The sequence below is a fragment of the Pseudopipra pipra genome, chromosome 27, assembly GCF_036250125.1.
Source record: "Pseudopipra pipra isolate bDixPip1 chromosome 27, bDixPip1.hap1, whole genome shotgun sequence".
NCBI lineage: Eukaryota > Metazoa > Chordata > Aves > Passeriformes > Pipridae > Pseudopipra > Pseudopipra pipra.
The window spans coordinates 5,138,667-5,162,857 of record NC_087575.1 but is presented as its reverse complement, the minus strand read 5'-3'; the positions used below and the strand labels follow the sequence as shown (position 1 = coordinate 5,162,857).

Here is a 24,191-nt window from a genome sequence, read left to right as displayed (position 1 = left end):
CCCTCATGTCCCCCCCTGAGGGGAGATCCCAGCCTGGCCCCCCTCGGGGGTTCCCCTGTGCCCGGTGCTGCCCATCTGCAGCCAAAGCGGATTAGGACGCGGAGGGCCGGGACATATGGGAGCAAACTGGATTAAGGGAAAAATCAGCCTTCTCCCCACTAACAGGATTATTGGGTTTTCAGCCCAATTTCAGCGCAGCCGCCGCCAGTGGCAGCAGGGCTGCGTCCCCCCCGCGCTGGGGACAACCCGGACCGGGCGATTCTGCACCTCAGTTCCTGCTGGGATCGCAGCTGCCACTGGTGTGGACTGGTGCGGACTGGTGTGGCCCCGCTGTGGACTGGGATGTGCTGGGAAGCTGCTGGGGAGCGGTGGCCTGAGGCCGGGGCTGTGTCCACCCTCGGGGACTCCCGGGGGCACCCCGGGCCCCCCTCGCCCCGCCGGGACCAGGCACCACCCGGTGCCAGTGGCGGCCGAGGGGGGAATCAAAGCCTCGATTCAGGGCCTGATTTCCGCTCCCCCCGCGTGACTCCCGCCCGCTGCTGATTCATCCCCATGGATTTTCCCCCCCCCGGTCCACACGGAGAGCGGCTCCCCAGGGGTGGGGGGCTGGGGCTGCTGCAGCCCCCCGACACACAGGGCTGGCCTGGGCAGAGCGCCGGGGGCACCGGGGGGTGCAGCACGGGGGGCTCACAGGAGCCTGGCCAGGCTGCACCGAGGGCCTCAGAAAGGGGGGGCACAGACCAGGGGATCCCAGGGGGACCCGGAGGGTTCTGGGGGGGAGAACACAGGCCAGGAGGTCCTGGGGGGACCCGGGGCGGGGGGGGCACAGAACGGGGGATCTCAGTGGGACCTGGTGGATCCCGGGGAGAACCAGGGGGGCCCGAGGGAGGACCTGAGAGGGGGCACAGACTGGGAGATCCAGGGTTGGCCTGGGAGGTCCCGGGGGGGGGCACAGCCCTGGGGATCCCGGCAGTGTCTGGGGGGACACGGGGACCCAGGAGGGGCCACAGCCCGGGGGATCCCGGAGGTCCCGGGGGGGGCTCGTCCCGGAGCCTTCGCACCCCGGAGGCCACGTGCCCCCTCCCCTTCATTAATATTAATGAACTGTTTTACAGGGACACGCCCCTTTCCCCGCCCCGCTCCTTGATTGGCCGCTCCCCCCCCGCCGCTCCCCCGCCTGGCTCCGCCCCCTCCCCGCCCTCCGCGCCGCCGCCGCAACCGAACTTGGCGGCCGCTCCGGGCCCCGCCCCTCCCCCGGCCCCGCCCCCCGCGCTCCGCGCGGCGCAGGCTCCCATTGGCGGGCGGCGCTGTCCGTCAGGCGCGGGGGGGCGGGGCCGGCGCCGCCCGGGGCCAGCAGGGTGCGTTGCGCCGCGCGGGGTCTGAGGCGGCGGCTCCGCTCCGCGCCCGCTCCCGGTCCCGCCGCTGCCGGTGAGGAGCCGCCGGGGACGGGGCGGGACGGCCCGGGGAGGCCGAGGGGGGCCGCCCGCTGGGCTCAGGCCGCGCCTTGGCGCAGCCCCCGGCCCGGCGCGGCCCTGCCCGGGGGCCCCTCGCGGCCCGGGGCGGGGGGGGGCGGCGGGGCTGGGCTGGGCTGGGCTGGGGAGCCCGAGGGGGCTCGGGGGGGGTTGGGGGTTGCGAGGGGGTTTTGGGGGTGTGAGGGGGGTCTGGGCGGGGTGGGAGGGGAGGGGAGGCGAGGGGGGCGATGGGGATGGGGGCGAGCGGCCGGGGGGGTCTGGGAAGGAGGTGGAGGGTGGGGGGCCCGGGGTAAAGGGGTCGGGGGGGCTCGGGGGGTGCTTGGGGTCTGGGGGGGGTCTGGGCAGGTGGAGGGGGACTGGGGGTACCGTGGGGTGCGAGAGGGGAGCTGGGCTGGCGGGGGCTTGGGGGGGTGTTGGGGGATTTGGGGACAAGGGCTGGGGAAGGGGGAACCCCCGGGCAGGGGCTGGGCTGGGGGTTTGGGGGTCCTGGGGGAGCCAGGAGGGTCCTGGGGGTGCTGGGGCCTGGCAGAGGGGGCAGGTTTGGGGTGGGCAGCTGAGAGGGTCCCAGTGGGGGGCTCAGCACTGGGGGGGGGTTCCAGCACGAGGTTCAATGAGAGGAGGTGACATGAGGATGTTTGGGGGGGGCACAAAGAGGGGCTGGGGTGGGTTGTAGGGAGGTTCCCCAGGGTTTTGGGTGAGGGGGTCAGGGGGATGGGGCTGGAGGTGGGTGGGGGGCAGTGGAGGGGGGTGGCTGGAGCCAGGGGTGGGGTGGGAGTGTGATGGAGGGTCTTTGGGTGTTGGAATCCATGGGGGAGGTGGTTCAGCACCAGCTGCTCGGGAAGTTGGGTGACTTAACGGTGAGTGGTCTAGACCCTGGTTTGGGGTCAAAAAAAGGGCGGTTGGGAGCTCATAAGAAGGTCCAACATCACATAATTTACTTGTTTATTTTCTGTGTGTGAGTTGAGGGCGGGTTGGTTGGTGTGGAGAGGAGGGACAGGAGCTGTTGGAGCCGGTGGCTGGCGAAGGGCAGCGATGGGATCCCGCCCGATCCAGGCAGGATTCGGGAGGCATCAGGGAATTGTGTGGGTTACATAAAGGAGGGGTGGCTGCAGCAGCTGGGTTTTGTGTTAGTGAGGTGTAGAGGAGGTGGGTGCCGCAGACAAAGAGGGAGAAACCTGTCTCCTTCTCCTCACTTCCCAACAGAGCTGTGGGATGGAAAGCTGGGTGTCCTTCGGGAGTCAGGGAAGTGCAGGGAAGCAGGGACTGGAAGGTGTCCTGGTGCCTGGAGCAGGTGAAGGGGATTCACCTCCTCCCTGGGCCATCAGGTGTGGCCTCAGAATGAGCTGTGCTAGAGCTGGGTCTGCTCTGAGACACCTCCTGCTTGTAAGAACTGTGGCTTTGAAGGGTTTTTCTTTGGGAAATGCCCCCCTTTGGGGGGGTTTGTACCCGTGGGCTTCCTGTGGCACCAACCCCGGCACGTCCAACGATGGTGATCCCTGCCAGGAGAAGAGCTGGTGTGTGCTGGAGCACAGGAGTCAGCAGCTTGATCTGTAGTCTGAGACTAAGCAAACTGGAGTTGTTTTAGGTCATTTCTTGGTTTTCTTCTCGTGCTGCCTTTCAGACACCGGGGTGGCTCCTCAAACCCCGCAGCCCCGAGGTCAGACCCTTGTCCCCGGGGGGTTCCACAGGTCTGTGTGTCCCTGCCGTGGGGGACATCAGGCAGATGAGCTGGTCCCTGATGGTTTGGCTCCCAGGTCAGCTCCGTGGCCACAAACCAAAGTCCTGTGGCTGCCCAGTGCCAGTTATCCCGTTCTGTCCCAGCCAGAAGGTGGGATCAGCGTGGTCGAGCGGGGTTTGTTGTCCCCAGAGGTTCTCTCCTGCCATCTGTGGCTGTGACACGAATGGAAATGGCTCTTTTGTGTGGCTGGGGGTTGTGATGGTTCACACAGCCCTGGTGTCCGTACCAGTTTTCCTCCTGTGCCCGTCTCATCCCTGGATTTGGTGTTTAACTGGAGTCGCTTCCTTAACGGGCCTTGGGGAGGTTTATCCCGCTTTGAAGGAGTGGGAATGGCAGCACACCAGGAGTGTGACAGCCCAGAGGGACCATTCCACGGCCAGCAGAGGATCCTGTGGCTCGGGGACACAGAGCTTTGGGAGGTTTGTCCCCTGCTCGTCTCACTTCCCCCCAGGGCCGGCCCAGCCCGAGCCTTCCTGCCCCATTTCCTTATCTGCCAGGGGAGATAACGGCCCTGCCTCGAGGTTGTCATGCCCTGCAGCTCGTTAGCCTAACGAGGGGAGTGCCTGGCTCCGGGACCTGCTGCTTATCCCTGGACTTGGCTCCAGAGGAACTGAACACTCGTGCCCTTTGGAAAACGCTGACTTGATTGCGGGAGCTGCTCTCGGTGCCGGGGGGTCGTGGCTCTCCCTGCCCCGCCAGGATCGGGGCTGGAGGAGCTCCAGCGCCGGAATAATCACCCTGGGAACGCTCTGGGTTGGGTAGGGCTCCCAGGCAGCCTCTTGGCCGCTGGGGAGGTTGTCTTGGATGCCTTGGGGAGGAGGTGGTGGGAGCAGACACTTCCAAAGTCGCTTCCGTGCCTCTCCAGCCTGAAGGATGAGCTCGGGGTGGGGAGGTGGGGTAGTCTGGTTGTCTTGGGTTTGTAGCCCCCAACACGGCTCTGGAAGAGATTCCAAAGGCTCTGGTGAGAGGGCTGGCAGTCCTGGCAGTCCTGCTGTGCCACGGGAAGTGGGGTGGGTGACCCCAAACCCATGGAAAGCAGGGTGGAAGTTTGTAATCATTTGGAGATTGTTGAATCGGGAAGGGGAGAGTGAGGGGGGAGAAAGGGGCTATGAAATACAGCACCTCTGACAGGAGGTGAAGTGAGGGACCTGCTGTGGTAGATCCAATGTGGTTTTCCCCACCTTTCCGAGAAATCAGAGGAATTGAGACCATCTTGGAGTGGTTTGGGTAGGAAGGGCCTTGAAGCTCATCCGGTTCCATCCCCTGCCATGGGCAGGGACACCTTCCAGGTTGCTCCAAGCCCTGTCCAGCCTGGCCTTGGTGCAGAGGTCTAGGAGGTGAACTTGGAGGTGGGGAAGCCTGCTCAGGTATCCCTGAAATTCCTGAAGTGGTTCAGCCAGGGAGCAGCAGTCTTTCCCAGTTGTAGCATCCTGGTGTCTCTGGCCAGTGGGTGTCTGTCAGTTCTTCCCCCCCAGTGCCAGGGGTTTTATCTTCCTCCCCTCTGGGTTTCCCAGCACGGTGTCAGGAGGAGTGAAATTGGGAAGGGAACAGAACTGAAAGGAAATACAACTCCAGTCCCCGGTGAGGAGCACACAGGGACAAAGCTGGAGAGAGCTGTGCCTTAAAAAAAAACCCCAATGAACGTTTGTCTCAGATTTACCCACTTAAGTTTGCGTTTTAAAATAAATCCCCGGGATTCAGAGGAGTGGAAGAGCCAGCCCTTGCTCTCGGTGTCCCGTTATCATCTGCTGCTGGGCTCTGCCAAGGGGCCCTCCGTGGAAATCCCGGGACAAACGGGCCATTGTGCCACACAACACGTTGGCATTTGGGGTTTGTGAAAGTGAAACTCAGCTCAGGGCTCAGCTCGAGTTCCTGGGCTGTAAATCCCCCCCCCAGCCAACCCAAAACGTTTATTTAAAATGTCCTTTGTGTTGTGCAATCCTGCTGCTCTCCTCCTTCCTGCTGCTCCCCCAGAGCACCTGAAGAGCCACCAATTAGTTAAAAAAACCCCCAAACAAACCAACTAAAAGCGGTCCCGGTGCCGAATCTGTTTGATTCAGTTCATTCTTGCTGTTGGGTGCTGAGGGGATGTTTAATCTCCTCCTTTTAATCTCCCTTTGAAGGGGTGGAGGGGCCGGATTTTTCCTGGGAGGGAGCTGTGAATTCAGCTGATAGCTCCAACTCGGAGTTCTCTCCCTGAGTCCTGGGTTCAGTTTCTGTGGGATGGGTGGGCAGGGATTGGCTGTGACGTTAAGGACCAAAAAAAAAAAGGGAGGAAATTCGGGCACGGTGTTAACGCCGAGGCACAAAACAGGAAATTTAGTTAAGGGTTGTGCTTTTTCATAATTTATTGCGTGGTTTTCCCCCCCCTTCTAACAGGCAAGGTGAAGTTTTAAAGTAGTTTTGTTGTACTTCAGCCTGTGTTGGGTCTGTCCCACTGAAAATATTTCCGAATTTGTGCTCAAAGGTGGGTTTTTAGTGGGTTTGTGAGAAGCTGTGAAAGCTGAGAAACCTCAGTTGCTCCTGCTTTGTCCTGTTTTCATTCCACAGAAAAAAAAAGGGGGGAAAAAACTAGAAAACAACCACCTAAGAGTGATTTTAAAAATATCTCGCTCCTAATGGGAACGTGGGAGCAGGAAAGGGGGCCCTGGCCTGGTGCCAGGGGTGGGGGCTGTGGGTCTGGGGGTGCTGGAAGGACCTTCCCCCTCCTCTGACACCTCCCAGTCCCCCTGAGGGAGCTGCCACCTCCCCTCAGCTCCAGGGATTGACATTCCCCCAGCGTTCTCCAAAAAAGCTTTTTGTTTCATTCCCAACTTATCCCCTTCGGAGGGGGAAAAAAAAAAAAGGGATCTATTTTTAAATCTATAGAATAGTTTGGGTTTTTTGTTGTGTTTTTTGTTGGGTTTTTTTTGAGCCCTGAAGGCATTTTGTCCATTTCTGCCTCATCTGCTGTTAGAAAGATGCACGAGATCCCCTCGTGGGGTTTAACCCTTGGCAGCTCGTCCCGAGCTCGGGATCTGTGCTGGGATTTCTCTGGATGTGCTGCTGGAGCTGCTCCTGGGAGCTTTCTCGGGGGTATTTTCGTTTCCTCCACTCTGAGGGTCACTTCTCTTTTTTTTCTCTTTTGTTTTTGTGCTGGCAAGGGCTCAGTGTTTGTGCTCCATAAATTGTGACGTGTCCCGGCTCCTCCTCCCAGCCCTGGCTGGGAATTGTGTGCAATTCCCAAACACAGAGGTTGGGAATTAAGTGTTAACAGTGCAGCTTTTCTGTTGGAAAGGGAAAAAAGGGCCTGAGGGGCTCTTCCTTTCCTTTTGGACCTTCAGTTGAGGCTGAGAGCTGTGACCATTGTGCTTCCAGCCTGGAGTTGTGTCGGGAAGTGGGATCTCAGTTCTGGCCACGTGTGTGTCTGAGCAGGGAGCTCCAGGTAACCTGTTCCCAGTGATCCACAGGGTCTGGCAGCGCTTCCAAGGAGCTTCACACTCCTTGTGTCTTGGGCAAAGCGTTGGGAACCATTTTTCCTGCGAGCCAGGAGCTCATCCCGGGGAATTCCGCCGGTGTCAGGCGGGTTTGGGGGCAGCTGGTCCCGGTTAATCGTCGGCATTCCCGTCCCGTGGGTTGTGGTGTTGGTCCTGATCCGTCGGCTTCCATCCCTGTGAGGCACTGCCTGGGGCACATGGAGTGGCAGGATGTGGAAGGGGGGTTTGGGGAGTTGTGTGAAGCTGCTCCGTGGGAAGGGAGCTCGTTTGGTGCCGAGGTACTGGAACTGTCGCTCAGAAATGGGGGAATATTCAGGGAACCAAATTCTTCATCGTGAACTGATCCCTCTCCGTGTTTTCCCTTCCCATTTAAATCCCTGTGCTGCTTTGCCTGCAAGTGCCAGGTGTTCCCTGGAAGTGCTCAATCCAGGTTGGACGGGGCTCGGAGCAGCCTGGGCTGGTGGGAGGTGTCCCTGCCCATGGCAGGGGGTGGCACTGGATGGGCTTTAAGGTCCTTCCAACCCAAACCATTCCATGATTTTCCAGACCACGAGTGTCTGTCCATCAGCAGAAACAGCTGGACATGGCACTCAGTGCCCTGGGCTGGGAGACAAGGTGGGGATGGGTCACAGGTTGGACCCGACCTGGGAGGTCTTTCCTCTGGAAAAGAGTTCTGTGAATTCCAGTTTGGTGAGTCCACAGACCACCCCGTGCCTGGTCAAGTGTCCAGAGGGTCTCACTGCAAAAGCCTCTCTTGGAAAGGTGACAAACCCCCCCATTTGTCCTGCTGTCCCCAGCAGAGCTGCAGTGTCAGAGGTTCCTCTGTCAGTGCTCTCCAGGGCTCCAGGCAGCTCCTACTGCAGCTCCACTCTGCAGGGACAGGGACAGAACCCTCTGTGGTGTTTTCAGTGCTGGACACCGAGGTGAAACCCAGGGTTTCACATTTGCCAGCCCAGCTCCAGCGGGAGCCGTTGGAAGCGGCGGCCCCGGAATGGCAATGCCGGCGGAACTGGTTGGTGGCCAACCATTAGTCACGGGCAACACCTACTCTGGGAGAGCAGCCCGGGGCTCGGGAGAGGGGATTGTTTCCCTGCAGCCCTGTGGGCACGAGGACGGAGCTGGAGGAGGCCAAGGAAGGCCTCGCTCCAGAACTCCCTGTGAGCTGCAGCTGGGGACGACTGGACTGGAATTGCATTTCTCCAGGCATTGTTCCTTCCAGGCCCTGGGAAGACACGGGGCTGGAACAGTTGCCAACCTGGGAACAGCTTTGGGGGGGGTGGCAGGAGCTGTGGGGAGCAGCAGAGGCTCTGGGACCCGGAGCAGCTCTGGCTGTGTGGTCAGTGCTGAGCACAAAGGAGTGAAGGATCTCCCTGATCACAGAACTCCTCTTTCCCTGATTGCTAATTAGCTGGTTAGCATTCCTTATCCCACCCTGGGCTTTTCTTCCCGGGGATCTGGGCTGACACTTTCCAGAGGCTCCAAAGGAGCCCTTAACTCTTCCTGGGAAAGGCTCTGAGAACTGCCTGCTCTGGGGGGGCCTGTTTGTGGGGAGCCTTTGTGGTGCCTCTGTGTGAAAATCAGAATTTCTGGGGGTGCCTGTTTGTGGGGAGCCTTTGTGGTGCCTCTGTGTGAAAATCAGAATTCCACGCTCCAGCTGGGGCGGTTTTCAGGAATAGCTGTGATCCCAGCTCGGTGTTCCAGCACAGCTCTGTGTTCCTGTGGGTTTGGGGCTGTTTCTGTGGACAATTCCCTCATGGACTGGCTGTAGCTGGGACTTCTGGAGGGCTGGATAGAGGGAGTGGGTGCTTCCCTGCTTGCTGCTGAGGGATATCTTTGTGGCAGCCCAGGTTAGGACTGTTCTGCCCGTTCCAACAGGGACTTTAATTCCACTTTTAATTTCCTTTCACTCCATGGGTGAAAGGAAAGCTCCTGGATGCCAACAGACCTCGGCTCTGCTGCATTGGGGTTCTTCACCCTCTGGCAAAACTTAAAGATCTAGGCTTTTTTTTTTTTAATTTTTTTTTTTTTTTGAAGTGTGAGAAACGCTGCTCTGGTGTTATCTGGAAATAGTTCTCACCTCTGGAATAATACTGGAGAGGCAGAGTGCTGAAAATAGCAGGAGCTGCCATAGGCCGGGATGGAGCGAGTTGTGTTGTCAGTCATGGGAACATAAATCCAATTCCACCTGCAGATGAGCATTCCCGAAATAGAAGAGGGTTGTCAGCCACCAGAGGAGATGTATTGTTGCATCTCCCCTCGTGCTGCACAGAGGGGGGTAAAAAAAAAAACCACTCAAATCCGAAGTTTCTGTGGCTCAGCTGGAGCTTGGGAGAGTCCCCACCCGGCTGGGAGAGGGGGTTTGGCTGAAAACGGGGGTTTGGGAGGGAAATCCGGCCCCGTCTGAGGGAAACCCCTCAGTTCCAGTGCTCAGAGGGAGGTTCTGGTTCCCAATTCCATCAGCCTGAGGGGAGATGGGAACGTCCCCAGGGTCAGGAAGGTCGGTGGAGGGACAGGAAGTTTTTGTGAGGCTCGACAGAGTGACCCGAGGGAGGGAGGAAATGGGTTCACACCCAAGCCAGGGGTCACTGCTTCCCTGCATTCCAGCCCTCGGGATCCTGCCCAGTGCTCCCCAGGCATTCCAGGTACAAAGTTCTCCCGGGCCCAGGCACTTTTCCTGTGGTTTGAGAAGCCTTTGGTGCAGCTGGGTTTCTTTTCAGAGCACCCCAGATCCGTTAACTTTGTGCATTTTTATCCGCTCTCCCCCCGTTCAGTCGCCTCATCCCGGGAACTCTCATCCCCTGCATAAATAAACCTCCCCTCCTTGGTGTTTTCCATGTGCAGGCTGCTGTAATTAGGGGTTTGGATTCCTGTGGGGACGCATTGTATCGAGCTGATCCGAGTGCTGGTGCCCCTGGATCGGGTTCTGGGCTGGTGATTAAAGTAAAATATAATGGCTGGGTGGGAGGGAGGATGGGCTTGGCCACGTTCCACTTCATCCCAGAACAGCGTTTGAAAGGCTTTTGTCCACATCTGCTGCTTCTGCCGAGCGCTCTCACAGGTTCCATCCCACCAGGAGTGTTCCCTCTTCCACGTGCTGGCTGTTCAGAAATCGTGGGATTCTCAAAGTTGGTTATTTTACCCTTTTTTGGGGGTAAAATAACCCTTTCATTTGTTACTAAGCTCTTCACCCCGGGGGCTGTGTGGCTGCCTAACCTTCAGTGGGATTAGTTAAAAAGCCATTTTTACCAGCAGTGGTTATTTTTGTTGAAATGAGATAGAGGATGATGAAGGTTAGCAGTGCTCTTGCTCCACAGACGTTCCTTCCAGGATAATGCCATTACCCTTGTCAGCACCCTGATTCAAAGGGTTCCTGTGGAGCTGGAGTAGAAAGCAGAGGAGCAGGTGAAGCCTCTCCATGGTTTGATCCCTGTCCCTGGTGCCTGGGTGCCTTTCCATCAGCCGAAGGAAGTGGGAGTGGTGAGGAATTCGGGAGCAGAGCTCGCTGGCAGACCCTCGAGGCTCTGTGAGCTGTGTGAGTGTTCTGGGAAAGGATGGACTGGGGAGGGAGAGCCCGTGAATCCGTCCCCTCTGTCACCCTCACACCTCTCCAGGCACAGGGATTTGCTCGGTTCCCTGCACGACAGGATTCCCAGCAGATCCTGCTCTAATCCAGGGCTATAAATACCCTTGGGTTGCCTCAGTGGTGCTGATGGGACCTCGTCAGGGGCAGCTTTTTGTGCAGTTCAAAGGTTTCTCAGTTTTCCCCCTGCAGTGGCTGCTGCTCCTCTCTTGGCAGGTCTGTGGTGCAGCTGAGCCTTCGTCCCTGCTGGGAGCGAGGGGGACTCTGCCCTGGCACGGGTTGCCCAGAGCAGCTGTGGCTGCCCCATCCCTGCAGGTGTCCCAGGCCAGGTTGGATGGGGCTTGGAGCATCCTGGGCTGGTGGGAGGTGTCCCTGCCCGTGGCAGGGGTGGGACTGGGTGGGCTCCTTCCAACCCAACCCATCCTGTGATTCTCAGTGTGGTTTTTATGAAGGGTGTGTGTGACCCTGGGCTGTAACATTCCATCACTTGAGGGTGTAAATCCAGGGCTGGGGGTTCAGAACAGGCAGGAAAAGGCTCCGTTAAACCCCAGAGAACCCCCCCCTGGTGCTGTGGTGGGAATCCCTGACCATGTTCCTGGTTTATCCCAGTGTGGGAGGCTGTGTGGGCAGAGCACTGCCCGGGCTCAGCTGGGCAGGGATGGCTGGGCCGTGTCCCCTGGGGTTGTGTCCTTGTGCTCAGGGACAGGCAGTGAGTCCTGCAGGCGAGTGGGGCTCTGCAGAGTTGTCCCCTGGCTGGGTCCTGGGGCTGGGACACATCCATGCTTCAGCCTCGGGGAGGGAGCCCGGGCGTGGCTGCAGACCTGCTGCTGCCTGTGGGCTCTGGGAGTGGTTATTTACACCTCAGTGTGCTCAGAGCCTGCCTTTGAACACGGGGTTTGTCTAACGGGGGTTTTGGGGGCGGGGGGAGCCAGGTGCTGAAGGTGCTCCAAGGAGAGGCTGAGCGAGGATGACGCAGGTGGCACTTTTTCCATGCTCATCCATGGGCTCTCTGTGTGTGTGGTGTCAAAGAGCCCCCCCAGTTTGTGTGAACTCAGAGCAGTCTGGCTGGGCTGTGTTTGGTTCCCCGTGTCCTCTCCTCAGGCTGAGGGTGCAGCAGCTCTCCCCACGCTCCAGCTCCAGGGAGGGGGATGAGGTGGATCATCCAAACCCCTCCTGGATGGAGGGTTTGGGAATCCCGTGCCTGCCTGGCAGCTGAGGGGTTTTGCTCTCAGCAGTTGCCTCTGGATTCCAGCCCGGAGAGAGGGTTGAGAGGAAAGGGAACAAACCCCTCTCTGTTGCAGGGCTGGTGGGATTGATGCCTCAGGGAACTGAGGGAGTCTGGTGGGTGTCTGATCGCTGCAGATTCCTCGGGAAGGGTGACAGGACTGGATGTTTTCCGTGTTGCCTTGGTGGTGTCTGTGTTTGTGACAGCCAGGTCAGGGCCCTGAGGGTGCTCAGGAGCTGCAGGTGGAATTGTAGAATAGAATCGTGGAATCTCCTGAGCTGGAAGGGACCCACAGGGACCATCCAGTCCAACTCCTGGCCCTGCACAGACACCCCAGCAATCTCACCCTGTGCCCCAGAGGATCATCCAAACCCTCCTGGAGCTCTGGCAGCCTTGGGGCTGTGCCCCCTGCCCTGGGGAGCCTGGGCAGTGCCCCAGCACCCTCTGGGGGAAGAGTCTTTCCTTGATATCCAACCTGACCCTGCCCTGGCACAGCTCCAGCAGGTCCCTTGGGTCCCAGAGTGCAGAGATCGGAGCTGCCCCTCAGGAGGAACCTGCAGACCCCCCATGAGTCTCCCCTCAGACTCCTCTGCTCCAGCTGAACAATCCCTGGATTGCCCTCAGCTGCTCCTCAGGAGGCCCTTCCAGACCTTTCCCCTCCTCGTGTTCCCGGTGGTGCCATCCCTGTCCCTGCAGCCTGCCCTGTGTCAGGGCACACCTGGGATCTCCTCCCAGGGCAGGGGTGCCTCCATCCACCTCTCTGGGCACCCCAGCTCTGACAGGGCTCCCAGGGCTGTGGCTCTGGCACCACAGAGGCTCCTCCAGGTGCCCCCGGGGGGGGTTTTTTGCCCCCCTGGGCAGGGGATGGAGGGGACACGTTTCCAATCCAGGCTCTGCTCGCCCTCCTCTGTGGCAGCAGCAGCATGAGCACAGCTGAGCCCTCTGCCTGCAGCTCCCAGAGCCTGGGGGAGCCTGGGGATGAGTGTTCCCAGCTCCCAGAGCCTGGGGGAGCCCAGGGATGAGTGTTCCCAGCTCCCAGCTCCTGCTTCCTGCCCCGCCGGCCCCTCGGCAGGGGAACCACGGCGGAGCCATAACAGGAACAAGCAAACATCCCGCTCTTCCTGGTGACTGGAAGGGCTCTGCTGGCTCCCAGCACTGCTCTCCGGGGTGGGTTTTGCTGTTAATGATTACACAGGGAGCAGCTCCCCCTGGAAGAGGCTCCTGGCCCAGCTGGCAGCAGCTGGTTTGGTGCTGTTGCCATGCAAAGGGGCTGAGCGGCCCTGGCAGTGCCCTGTGGCCTCCTGCAGCACCAGCTGGGGTTACCTGGTGGGTTTTGTCAGCCCTGGTGGGATTTGTCAGCCCTGAGGGAAACCCAAGCTTGAAAAAAGCGACATTTCTCCCCTCCCTGTGTGATTTAACCTGTTCAGGTTGTGACGTGGGTCAGGTGTTTCTCTTCCAATGGTGAGGATTTTCCCCAGGGTCTCCCAGCCTTGCAGGGGCTGTCTGGCTGCTGGCAGAGCTGAGGGGCTCCCAGCCTTGCAGGGGCTGTCTGGCTGCTGGCAGAGCTGAGGGGCTCCCAGCCTTGCAGGGGCTGTCTGGCTGCTGGCAGAGCTGAGGGGCTCCCAGCCTTGCAGGGGCTGTCTGGCTGCTGGCAGAGCTGAGGGGACTCGCCTGGCACCAGGAATCAAATCCCAACGTCGTCTCTGGAGCCTGGGACACGAGGCAGTGGAAACACAACCCCAGATATCCCAGCAGGATATTTACCCTCGGGTCAATGACAAACCTCTGCTGACGTCGGTGGAGCTGGGTTTTATCAGAGGTGTTTTCCAAGGGACAGATGGAGCCTTGGGAAGGTTCCTGAAGGAAGGTTTGTCAGGGAATCGGAGCCCTGGGTCCGGGTCCTGGCCCCAAGTTGTGCTTAAAACAACACGAGGAACTGTTGAGGTGTAAAACCTGTTGAGGGCAGTGTTAGGGCTGTAGCTGCACTCAGGATGTGGGGAAAACACTGGGATCTTTGCACATCCACCTGTGTTGGTGGGGCTGCAGCCAACCCCTCCCTGAGATTTCCTTGGTTTCCTTCTGGTCCTGGTGTGCTGGGTCCCCATCCTGCACTTTCCCTTGCAGATGTTCTCTGCCACCTGACAAAGGAATATAATGCAGCAATTTTCCTAACCTAAATAGTGGTTCTGACTGCCTGTATTTCCAGCTCCCCTGGAACTGGAATTAATTTAGTGTGTGGGCTTCTTAATTGGCTCGTTGTGGGGAGGAACAGAAAATGAAATGCTGCAGCTCTGCCTTCCTCTTCCCTTTCTTTAGTTAAATCTTTGTCATTCTTTGTGTCTCTGACTTCCATTAGTTGCTCAGGCTATTTTTCTCTGCTTTCTTTTGTTGTAGCTTCCATCTCTCAGCCTCAGGAATATCTGAGGCACGGATGGAGCTGCTCCCATGCCTCTGGAGCAGGGTTGCTGTCAGCCTGTGACAGATCCCATGTGATTGATGGCTGACGAGGCATCTGGAATATTTCTCCATTCTTTGTGTGCCTGATGCTGTTTTTCCCTGTGCCTGGGGAGGCAGGAGGGGATGGCATCCCTTGTTCCAATGGAGCCATCTTCAGACTCGGATGTGGAACTGCACGGAGGTGGCAGCCCAGGAGCTGCCCGGCCATCCTGGCTCCAGCTGCCCCTCACTGACATCCCTCGTGTCACTGGTGACTTTAGGGAGCTCTGGAATGGCCTGGCCTGGTTTGCAGCAGGGACAAACCAGAGCCTGTGTGTGTGCTGGGGTCAGAAGGGGCTTTGCAGCCTCAGGGAAAAGGGGAAATGGGGAAAAGGTGTGAGGTGCTTCAGCTGCTGGGATCAAACCTGGGGTTTGGAGGAGCTGGAGATCCCTGCAGGAGCCCTTTAGGTGCTGAGAACTCTCTCCATTTCCTTTTTTAGGAGATCTGTCCTTTGCCCAAGGCAGCGAGTGCCCCTGCCTGTGCTGGAGGAGCGTGCCCACCTGCCCAGGTACGTGTCAGCAGCACACACAGAGCACCCACAGCTGGTGTTCCCCACCTTTGAACTCCCCTTCCCCAGCCAGGGGGGTCGTGGAATCACAGAATTTGGGTTGGAAGGGACCTTAAAGCCCCTGCAGTCCCACCCCTCTCCCATGGGCAGGGACACCTTCCATGGACCAGGTCACTCCAAGCCCTGTCCAGCCTGGCCTTGGACACTTCCAGGGACGGGGCAGTGCCAGTGCATGGCACCAGGGGACAGTGAGCTGTCCCTGCACTGAGGGATGGTGACCAAGGTGGGGTGGCAGGTGCCTGAAATCACCCCAGTGTGGGTCAGCCAGGACGTGGAGCTGCTGCCTGTGCACTGGAATGGTTTCTCTGAATTACATTATTTTTCCTGCTATCATGTGATTTGGAACTGGCTGATCTTTAAGGTCCCTTCCAACCCACCCTCCCTCTGGGATGTCACAGTGTCACCACTCCTCAGATGGCTCAGTGCCCTCCCAGGCAGGCCCTGCTGTGCTGTGCATCAGCTGATCTGCAGCTGCAGGCTCAAAACCATGGAAGTTTTGGTAGGATGATACCAAGGTACCTTCAAGGCTGTCAGTCCAGCTGACCTACCTCGGGAGCAGCTCTTCCAGAGGTGTCCCATTCCCTCCTCAGGAGTGACCAGGCAGGGCAGCATTGCCAGAGTTCCCTGTTGGCTCCGACTGGGGCTGGAATCACTTTTTTAGGAGACCCCAGCAGCGTGTTGGTCCTCAGTCCTTCCCTGGGGCTGGATTTGGAGTCTCCAAGAGAGGGCAGTGTGTCCCTGGCAGCCGGACCTGCCGGGTGTGCTCCGTCTCCTCAGCAGAGCCCCGAGCCTGCAACTCCTCATCCCGAGCTGAGTAATTAGTGACAGACTCATTAGCAGCTGCTCTCGGGGCTGGACGTGGCTGTGGGAGGGTTGGTCCTTTCCCCAGCCCTGGCAGGGATTCGGCAGCGCTTCCTCCTGCCTCACTTTCCCAAAAAAAACCCGTCCCCTCCGTGTCCCTCGTGCGTCACTTCGCCCCACTTTGTGCTCTTGGCGTGTCCTCCACGAGGGGACGGATGTGGTGGGATCCCCTGGGGCTGCTGTGAGTCACAGGCACCCAGAGTGGAGTCCAAAACGGGAGGAATCCGGGAGGAAACCAGGAGGAAACCCGGACAGAAGGAGAACTCCTCGAGGGTGTTCTGTTGTCACATTTGGCCTGAGAGCACTGAAAGGGAAAGGCTCGTGCCAGCTCTCCCAGCAGATCCCTGTTCACCCAGAGGCAGGTTTCTGTGGGAGTGTGGAAGCATCTCCCCAGCCCAGGGGGCTCAGAAGGGCTCAGGGGGGACCTGGCAGGATTGGGGAGGCAGAGGGGGGTCGGGCTCTGCTCCCAGGGAACAACAGGACAAGAGGGAACGGCCTCAGGTGGTGCCAGGGGAGGTCCAGGTTGGACACCAGGAGGGATTTCCTCATGGAAAGGGTGGTCAGGCCTTGGAAGGGGCTGCCCAGGGGGGTTTGGAGTCCCCACCCCTGGAGGTGCCCAAGGAAGGACTGGAGGTGGCACTCAGGGCTGGGGGACAAGGTGGGCATCGGGCACAGGGGGGACTCTGTGACCTTAGAGGGCTTTTCCAGCATCAGTTATCCTGTGATTCTGATTTTTTTTTTGTGCCAGTCAGGGCTCTCACTCACCTCTCTGTTGTTTAGGAGCAGCTTTTAATGCTCCCAATTCTTGCCCAGTTCCTGCAGTTCCATGAAGGCCCCTTTATTGGTGATTTGTGTCCTGCAGGAGTGATGCTGCCTTGGCCTGGTAATCATTGATAGATCAAGAGCTCCCTGTTTCCCAGGGGTCACTGTGGCATTTAATTTTTTAACTAATTGGCTGTATAAAAGTGCTGATACTCCCTGGAAAATGTAGGGCGCTTGTGTAACATGAAAGCACATTGAAATAACCTCAGAAGTTGCTTTGAGGTGAAAACTTATCCCAGGAGAAACAGCCACAGTTAAACCAGAACTATAACCTTGATTCCAAATCCTTCCTCGGGACATTGTGTTTTTTCTTTCCCTGTTTTCCGTGGTGGCAGAACAAGGTGAACTTCTCCCAGCTGGAAGGGAAGGGGGAGGATCCCCCTTTATTCCTTTAGAAGCGTGGATGATTTATCAGGATTATTTTTTTTCCTGTGGTGTTTTCAGTGATTTGAAGTGAACAGCCCGTTTTGATGTCGTTCTGCTGGAGCAGGATTGTGGGAGCAGCCTGTGGAATAGCTGTGCCTCACAGCCTTCAGCTGCTCCTCAGAACATTGCAAAGCAAATTCCTGCTCCCTTTTGTGATGGCACTCCAGGAATTCCAAACCTCAGCATCCCATCTGTGCTCCACTCTGGTATTTACAGTGTAAGGAATTCAGGTGGATCCTCTTTCACCTCCTCTTCCTGTTCCAAGCAGTTGTTAAGCTGGTGTAGATTTTAAGATTCCTGCAATTTTTGGGAGGCTGTCAGGGATATAAAAGATCTCGTGTTGCTGATCTAATTGTGTTAAACCTCAGCGTCCCCGGGGCAGGGAATGGGCCTGTCCCTGGTTTGATCCCTTCGGAACAGCTGGAGGCATTTGCTAAAACTGGAGGGTTTTTTAAAGAATAAAACTTCACAACCATCTTTTCCTGCAGCCACACAGACTTGTTTGGTTGCTGTTTTGCCCTCTGAAAGGGAGGAAAAGGTGATTTTTCGGACGGGGGGAGGTCGGAAACTCAAACTCATCCCCGGTGCATCCCTGGGAGAAGGAGCTGCTGCTGGAGCACAGCGTGTTCCATTGGTGTTTGTACACTTTAAATCCATTTTTCCAAGCAGCTTCAGGAAATTGGCATCCCCTAAGTGAGCCCTTTAAAAATAGCTCCGTTCCCACTGCCCGAGGGCCGTTGTTTCCATGGCCCCTTGGCCCGGGCATGGGGCAGGATCCCTGGAGCTCTGGAAGGGGTTTTGGGAGGTGCTGCTCAGCAGGGCTGGAGCCCCAGATATTTCCTGAGGAGTCACTTTGTCCCGTTTCCCTCAGGAACGGGCTCCTGCTGATGGAATGCTGCTGTCTGCAGGGCTGGATTTAGACTTTTCCCTCCTTTGCTTAGAGGAAAAGCCAGGAGTGGGTCGAGTGGGTTGGAATGATCCTTTGGAATATCCCGGGCTGGTGCTGCTGTACCAGGCTGAGCTGCTCCTTTTCCTCAGCCCCACGGCTGTTTCAGGCATTTCACACTTAAAATTCAGTTCTGAATTGCTCTTTTTTTTTTGTGTCCAGGACCTTCCCCCACACGAAACCACCCGTGACAGGTGCCCTGGGTGTGAAATTGGGGTGCTGGGCTGTTCCCTGTCTCCCAGCAGTGCTCCCCTTGCTCTGCTTGGAGAATCCCAGGAGCAGCTGCTGGGCAGGATTTGCCTTTGGAGGGACTTTAAAGTGCCAGGTGTGGTCACAGGGGTCCTGTCAGAGGATTTCTGCAGCTCTCCAGCCTCAAGCACAGATCCCTGGAGGTGTGAAGCACTTTCAGGCCTCAGGGAAGGCCCTTTTTACTTCCCTCTCCTCCAAGCCTTCCCTTTTTAGGCCTTAAAAAAACGTTCCAGAGCGAGTTGCCAGCACAGACTTCCCAATTAGCAGCCTGCTTCCAAAAGCAAACGCGTGCTGGCTGTGGCAGCTGTTGCCCAGCAAAAACCCTGGGCTGTGTGCTGGAAAAGGGCACAGGGAAACAGGATCTGCTCATCCCCTGGAGGAGTTAGTGGGGAAAAGTTAAACTTTAAAGCTCTCCCTTTGCCGTGGATATTCTGTGTTGGTTGCCCGGGTGCAATTGTTTGATAATTTGCTATTTATAGACGGGTATTTTTAGGGATGTGACGAGTCCAGCTCTGGACCCGGATCTGTTGCTATTATTGGAGTGCTGAGTGGCAGAATTAAACCAGCCTTGCTTATCCCATTAAGGTTCTCTCATTTTGAGGTGGATTTGAGGGGCTGGAGCGTGGCCAGGGAAGGGAGAGGAGCTGGGAAGGGGCTGAGGGAGCTGGGGGGGCTCAGCCTGGAGAAAAGGAGGCTCAGGGGGGAACACAGCAGCTCCAGCAGCACGGAATTCCTGCTGCCAGGGAGCTGGAAGTCCCTCCTGGAAGGGCCCTGGTGCCCCCCTGGGGTTGCTGGCACCGAGGGGGTTCTGGTGGGCCGGGATGGAGGATCCCATTTCCTTCCAGCCTTGCCCAGACTGCAGGGGAGCACTGGCAGCTGCAGGGATGCTTTGCATGACCAACTGTTGCTGCTTCCAGTCAGTTGGGGAAGGAATTCCCCTCCCTGCTGCCCACACCCGCCCCAAGGTATCCCTGGAAGCCACAGCTCTGCCTGGGCAGTGCCAGGAAGGCCTGGGCACAAGGAAGGCCTGGGCACAAGGAAGGCCTGGGCACAAGGAAGGCCTGGGCACAGCAAGGCTCTTCCCAAACCTGTTGGAGCGACACATTCCCGGGATGAGCTGCTGCTCCTGCCGAGGGGGCTGAGCCTCCCTGAGCTGTGCAGGACCCTCATGCTGAGCCTCCCTGAGCTGTGCAGGACCCTCATACTGAGCCTCCCTGAGCTGTGCAGGACCCTCGTGCTGAGTGAGCCTCCCTGAGCTGTGCAGGACCCTCATGCTGAGCCTCCCTGAGCTGTGCAGGACCCTCATGCTGAGCCTCCCTGAGCTGTGCAGGACCCTCATGCTGAGCCTCCCTGAGCTGTGCAGGACCCTCACACTCTGATCTGCTGCTGGGCAACATCCTCCCGGAGGAAACTGCGGCCACTGATCTCCGGGAGCCCTGGAGTGTCCCTGCCCGGCCAGGGATGAGCTCAGCTGCCAGCTCAGGGTGCCCAGGGCCAGCTGCCTGGCTGAGGGCCCCTGTCCAGGCGGGCAGTGCGGGTGGATGGCAGCGGGAGCGTGTCCAGGCAGTTCCCCTCCTTGGCGTGGCTGGGTGTCAGTAAACACTGCTGGGGTCAGGCTGGGGGATATCGTGTTCCTTACCTTTGCACTGGGAGAAGCCTGGGAGGAAGGAGGGGGCAGAGTTTATTCCAGCACGCTGAGGTCAGGCTTGTTTTCCCTCTTGGAGCAGGAACAGCTCAGCCCCTGGAGTGGGATCCTGCAGGGCTGTAAACAAGGGGCTGGCTCCTGTGGGAGGCTGAGGATGGGATCGTGTTCCACTGGGAAGTCCTTGGGTTGTTTATTCCCCCCTTCCTGTGGACACTGCCTGTTCCCAGGGAATGCTGCTGGGAATGGGGCAGGGGCTGGGGGCTCTGCAGAGAGGAGGGGGCTCTGCCATGGGACTGATCCAAAATCCAAGCACTGGCAGTGCAGGAGTGCCTGGGTTGCTTTTAAAGAGGAAGGAAAGAAACAGAGCTCCAAAAGGGACAGATTTCAAGGAAAACCAGTCCAAATAAGGAATGTGTGTTGTCACTGCAGAGTTTCAGTTCAGCTGCAGCTTCAAGGCTTTGTTTAGTCAGAAGGTAGATTGGATTTTGGGTGGTTTGTGTCTGGCTGAGGTGTTGAGCTCTCCTGCAGTGTGGAGGTGGTGGCTGATTCCTGCAGCAGCCTGGCATTTATGGAATAATTTGAGTTGGAAAAGCCCTCTAAGACCTGGGAGAGCTGGGAGGCAGTGGGGTGGGATTGCAGCTCAAGGCTGGCTCTTTTCCCGTGTTCCTGGTGGCCTGTGGGACCCTCCAGGTGCTACTGCCCTTGTTTTCCAGCCCCACACTCCTGTCCCTGCTCCCTCCCTGTCTCCATAGTGGATTCTGTTGATAAATTCCCCCGAATTTCGGTCCCTTTGGGTTTCTGGCAGCATTCCCAGGGGGATCAGCAGGGCTGTGCTGCTCCAGCAGGAATGATCACCACGAGCGAGGCCCCAGCTGCTGTTTGGGCTCCTTTCCACCTGCCCTCCCCAAATCCAGTAAAGCCTCCCCAGCTCCAGGGGCTCCTTGGATCAGCCTGTGGATGGGGCTGTGGAAAACTCCCCTGGAGCAGAGGGAATGGCTGGAAGTGTCCAAGGCCAGGTTGGATGGGGCTGGGAGCAGCCTGGGCTGGTGAAGGTGTCCCTGCCCAGGGCAGGGGTGGGATGGGCTTTAAGGTCCTTCCTGCCCAACCCATCCTGGGATTCTGTGAGCCTGAGGAATGGCTCAGTGGTGGACTGGGAGCCACTCTGAGCCCGATTCCAAACCTGCTTTTTGGTCTCCTGACCTGACCCAGGTTCCTGTGTTTCATAGTAAAGCTTTTTTCTTGCTCTCACCTTCATATTTCCGTGCATAGCTGGCACTGACTCTCTTGTTTGGAATGTGGCATTTGTGAAAATTCCCATTTAAAAAAAGAAAAAAAAAAAAAACCAACAAAAAAACTTTCAAATGCTTGTTTTGGCACGAGGGCTGTTCCTCACCCCTTGCTTTGCTGCAGTCTGGAGCAGAAGGAGGTGAAAGGGGCCAGCGAGGCCTGGCCTGAACCCCAGCACAGAGTCAGTGACGTGGGTTTTACTCCTTCCTAAAAAAAAAAAAAACCTGTTTGTGTGTTCAGACAGTGAGTGGAGAAAACAAGCAGGGTTGGATTTCAGCTCTGATGGGTTCTTGGAATTCGTCCCTCTCTGGCTCCCAGCTCTGACTTCAGCGTGGTGAGCTGGGCTGGCCAGCAGGGTTGAGCAATGGCTTTACTGGTAAGCAGGAAGGGGCCGTGCTGGGAGCAGGGGGGGCAGCACGGGGGGCTCTCAGGGTGCTCCCCCTGGGCCAGCTCGTTCCTGCTCCCTGCTTTCGTGTTTTCTGGGAAACTGAACTTGCCAGTGTGTGTTCAGGCAGAGGGCTCTGGTGGCTTCTGGGCTAAAACACTGCATTCCCCCCCAGAAAGGGGCAAACGCCTCTCCCTGTCTGCATTCCCCCCAAAAATGATGCAAACGCCTCTCCCTCTCCTCATTTCCCTATAAAATGATGCAAACACCTCTCCCTCTCCTCATTTCCCTATAAAATGATGCAAACACCTCTCCCTCTCCTCATTTCCCTATAAAATGATGCAAACACCTCTCCCTCTCCTCATTCCCCCCCCCAGGTGAAATCTAGAGCCAAATATTTCAGTGCCCTCTCATCCAGCTTCGCTTCACTCTGGTCTCAGGTGCCACGTTCAGGTTCAGTGTCTGGAATCCAGAGCCTGCCCTCCAGGTCGTGGGTGTTACCTATAAAACCAGAGGAAAATGGGTTCCCTGTTGTTGCTGATAGTTGATATCACCCCTGATTTTCCAGTGGATCCCTTGGATGTCAGTCAGAGCAGGGTCGTGCAGTGGTTATTGCTCAGTGTTGCTGGGATGGAGCTGCAGTCAGTGGAGTAAATATTCCAAATTATGACTTCCCTGATGATGCACCATCTGTGTCCGTGATGGAACTCCTGAATTCCCGTTTCCTTGGCAGGAGGAGCCGACCAGGACCCCTGGCAGTGCCCGACGGGACGGTGGCCGACACTGCTGGGTGGCAGTAGGAAGGTGAGCAAGGCCAGCTCTGCCCTCGTGGAACTCAGAAGTGCCATTTCACTGGTCATTTGCCTTCTCTGGTGGTTTGGGTTTTACCTGCCACGGGGGGGAGGTGCCCCAGCAGGGCTGGCTGAGGTGTTTGCCCAGCCCCAGGTGGGATTTGGAGGTGCTGGCTCCGGGTGCTGCTCCGAGCCAGGCTGGTGATCCACTGCCCACGTGGAGCCTCGTTATGTAAGGCTGATCACCTCCTTAATTAGGGAGGGACAGCCCTGGATTCCAGAGGAGAGCGTGTCCCTTAGTCAGCAGCAGTGGGAGGTGTGGGACCAGGGGAGCTCTGGCTGCTGGAGCTGGAGAAGGAGGCTGTTTCCTTTCTCCTGGAGGTTTGCTGGAGCACTGGGGTGTGTGGGGCAGCAGAGGCTGCCAGGGATGGCTTTTCATCCTGGGGAAAGTGCTTTGTGTTTTCTGTCACAACTATTGTGAAATCCCCTGTTCCCCACCCTGTGTGAGGTACCAGGGAGGTGAAGCAGCTCAGCCTTGGTGAGGTGACAGACCCAGAGCTGGGAATTGTGTCTTGCTCATGGAGTTGGTCGTTCCAGAGCCTCAGAGCACTGGGGTGCCCAGGGGAGCAGGAGTGTCCCTGGGTTCTGTTCCTGCCCCCACGGGAATGAAGGAGCCCGTGTTTCAGCCCACCCTGTTTTTGGGAGGCGTGTGACCTCCCCACAGGAGCTCTGGGAAGCAGCAGGTCGGGCTGGCGCTGCTTTGGGGCGGGAGGAAGTTTGGATGACGATGACGATGATGATGATGATGGTGGTGAGCAGTTGCTGTTCTTGAGTCACTCCGAGGAGCTGAGATCCGTGTGACTCCAAAGCCAGTAGTTCTGTGTCTCCGCGTGTGTCCCAGCGGGGCTTTCGGGGGTGGGAATGACGGTTAAATACGCAGTTGTGCATTTTGGGTGTCAAATCCTCTAAAACCCATATTTTTTGGGGGGGAGCTGCCCCCGAGCGAGCGCCTGCAGTTCCCGCCGCGGGCGGCAGAGGGCGATGTTGGGCCGCCCGAGGGGCTCCGTGCGGGTGCCTTGATTTTAATATTAATTAATGGATATTCCGTTAATAAAAGAGCCTGCCGGGCTCCCGGGGCTTCGGTTGCAGCCGCAGCCCGAGGTGGCCGTGCCAGGGTGAGGCTCTGCGGTGTCACCGGGGCTCCCCGGGGCTCTGGGAAGAGGCGGCTGGGCTCGGCCGGGAGGATGAGGAGGGATGTTCCTCATCGCTCTCAGCGCTGAGCCGAGCTCTGCAGGGCGATCCCGGCCCAGAGACTCCCCAAAAATCCCATTTGCAGCCACCAGCGTGGGTGTCAGCAGATGGCAGCACCCTGCCCTGCACCCCGTGTTATTCCTGGCCGGGAGATTCCCTGGATTCAACACCACAGTCTAGACTTACTGACAGACAGGATTCTTCTCCTGTTAGGTAAGCAAGATACAGACACTCATTATGCAAATTCCCAGCCGTGGTGCCCCTCTGAAACATTCTTCAGATTGTCTAAATAAGGTGCTGTTTCATGCTAAACCAGCCTTTTGGGTGCCTTCCAGCTGCCTTGCCCTGGAGGTGGGATTTTTTTTTTTTTCCCCCTTGGAGGTGCTGATCAGCACAGACCAGAGTGCTTTTGGCCTTCCAGCTGCCCAGATGTGCAGCAGGAGGAGGAGGCAGGCTGGGTAAAGAGCTGGAATTGTGCAATTAAAAGGCTTTAGAGCCAGTAGCTCTTGTGCCTGTCCCTGCTGCCTGTGCAGGCAGCGACGTGGGGGCTGATAAATGGGTGTTGGATATATTTTATAACGTGATTGCACAGACTCAGCAGGCGTTTTGTGGTCTCTGAGCACCAGAAGTGAGTTTGAAGTGTCCCCCCCGGGGCAGGGGAGGCTTGGAGGGTGAAGTGACCTGGTGCTGTCAGCCCTGCACGGAGGTGTTGCCCCGCTCAGTGTGACTCACCCCTGGGCTGGAGGAGGTGGGAATGGATCATCACTGACTGTCCAGAGGGGTTGGAAGTGGCTGTGGCATTTGCACTCTTTCTTTTTTTCACAGAGGAGTTCAAAGAGCCTTTCAGCCCCGATGACTGTGGAGTTATTTGTGCAGCAGTCCCCAGAGAGGCCCTTGTCGTGCTCTTGTCCCATGAGCCCAAATTTCTGACCACAAATACTCTCCCAGTGTTTTGTGCTGTGGTTCTGTCAC

General features: G+C 57.9%; 1 protein-coding gene across 2 annotated transcripts in view; it reads left to right on the top strand.

Annotated features, from left to right (window-relative positions):
* The first annotated feature begins 1,329 nt into the window (after positions 1-1,329).
* The window catches only part of GNG7 (G protein subunit gamma 7), a 55,682-nt gene continuing 32,820 nt past the window's right edge, over positions 1,330-24,191 (top strand). The window contains exons 1-3 of one of the 2 annotated variants that reach the window (XM_064637371.1): positions 1,411-1,428; positions 14,428-14,496; positions 21,911-21,981. The gene's annotated coding sequence lies outside the window, so the exon portion shown is untranslated. Of the gene's footprint in view, positions 1,429-14,427; positions 14,497-21,910; positions 21,982-24,191 lie in introns of both variants that reach the window. The other variant, XM_064637372.1, reaches the window with a different exon arrangement.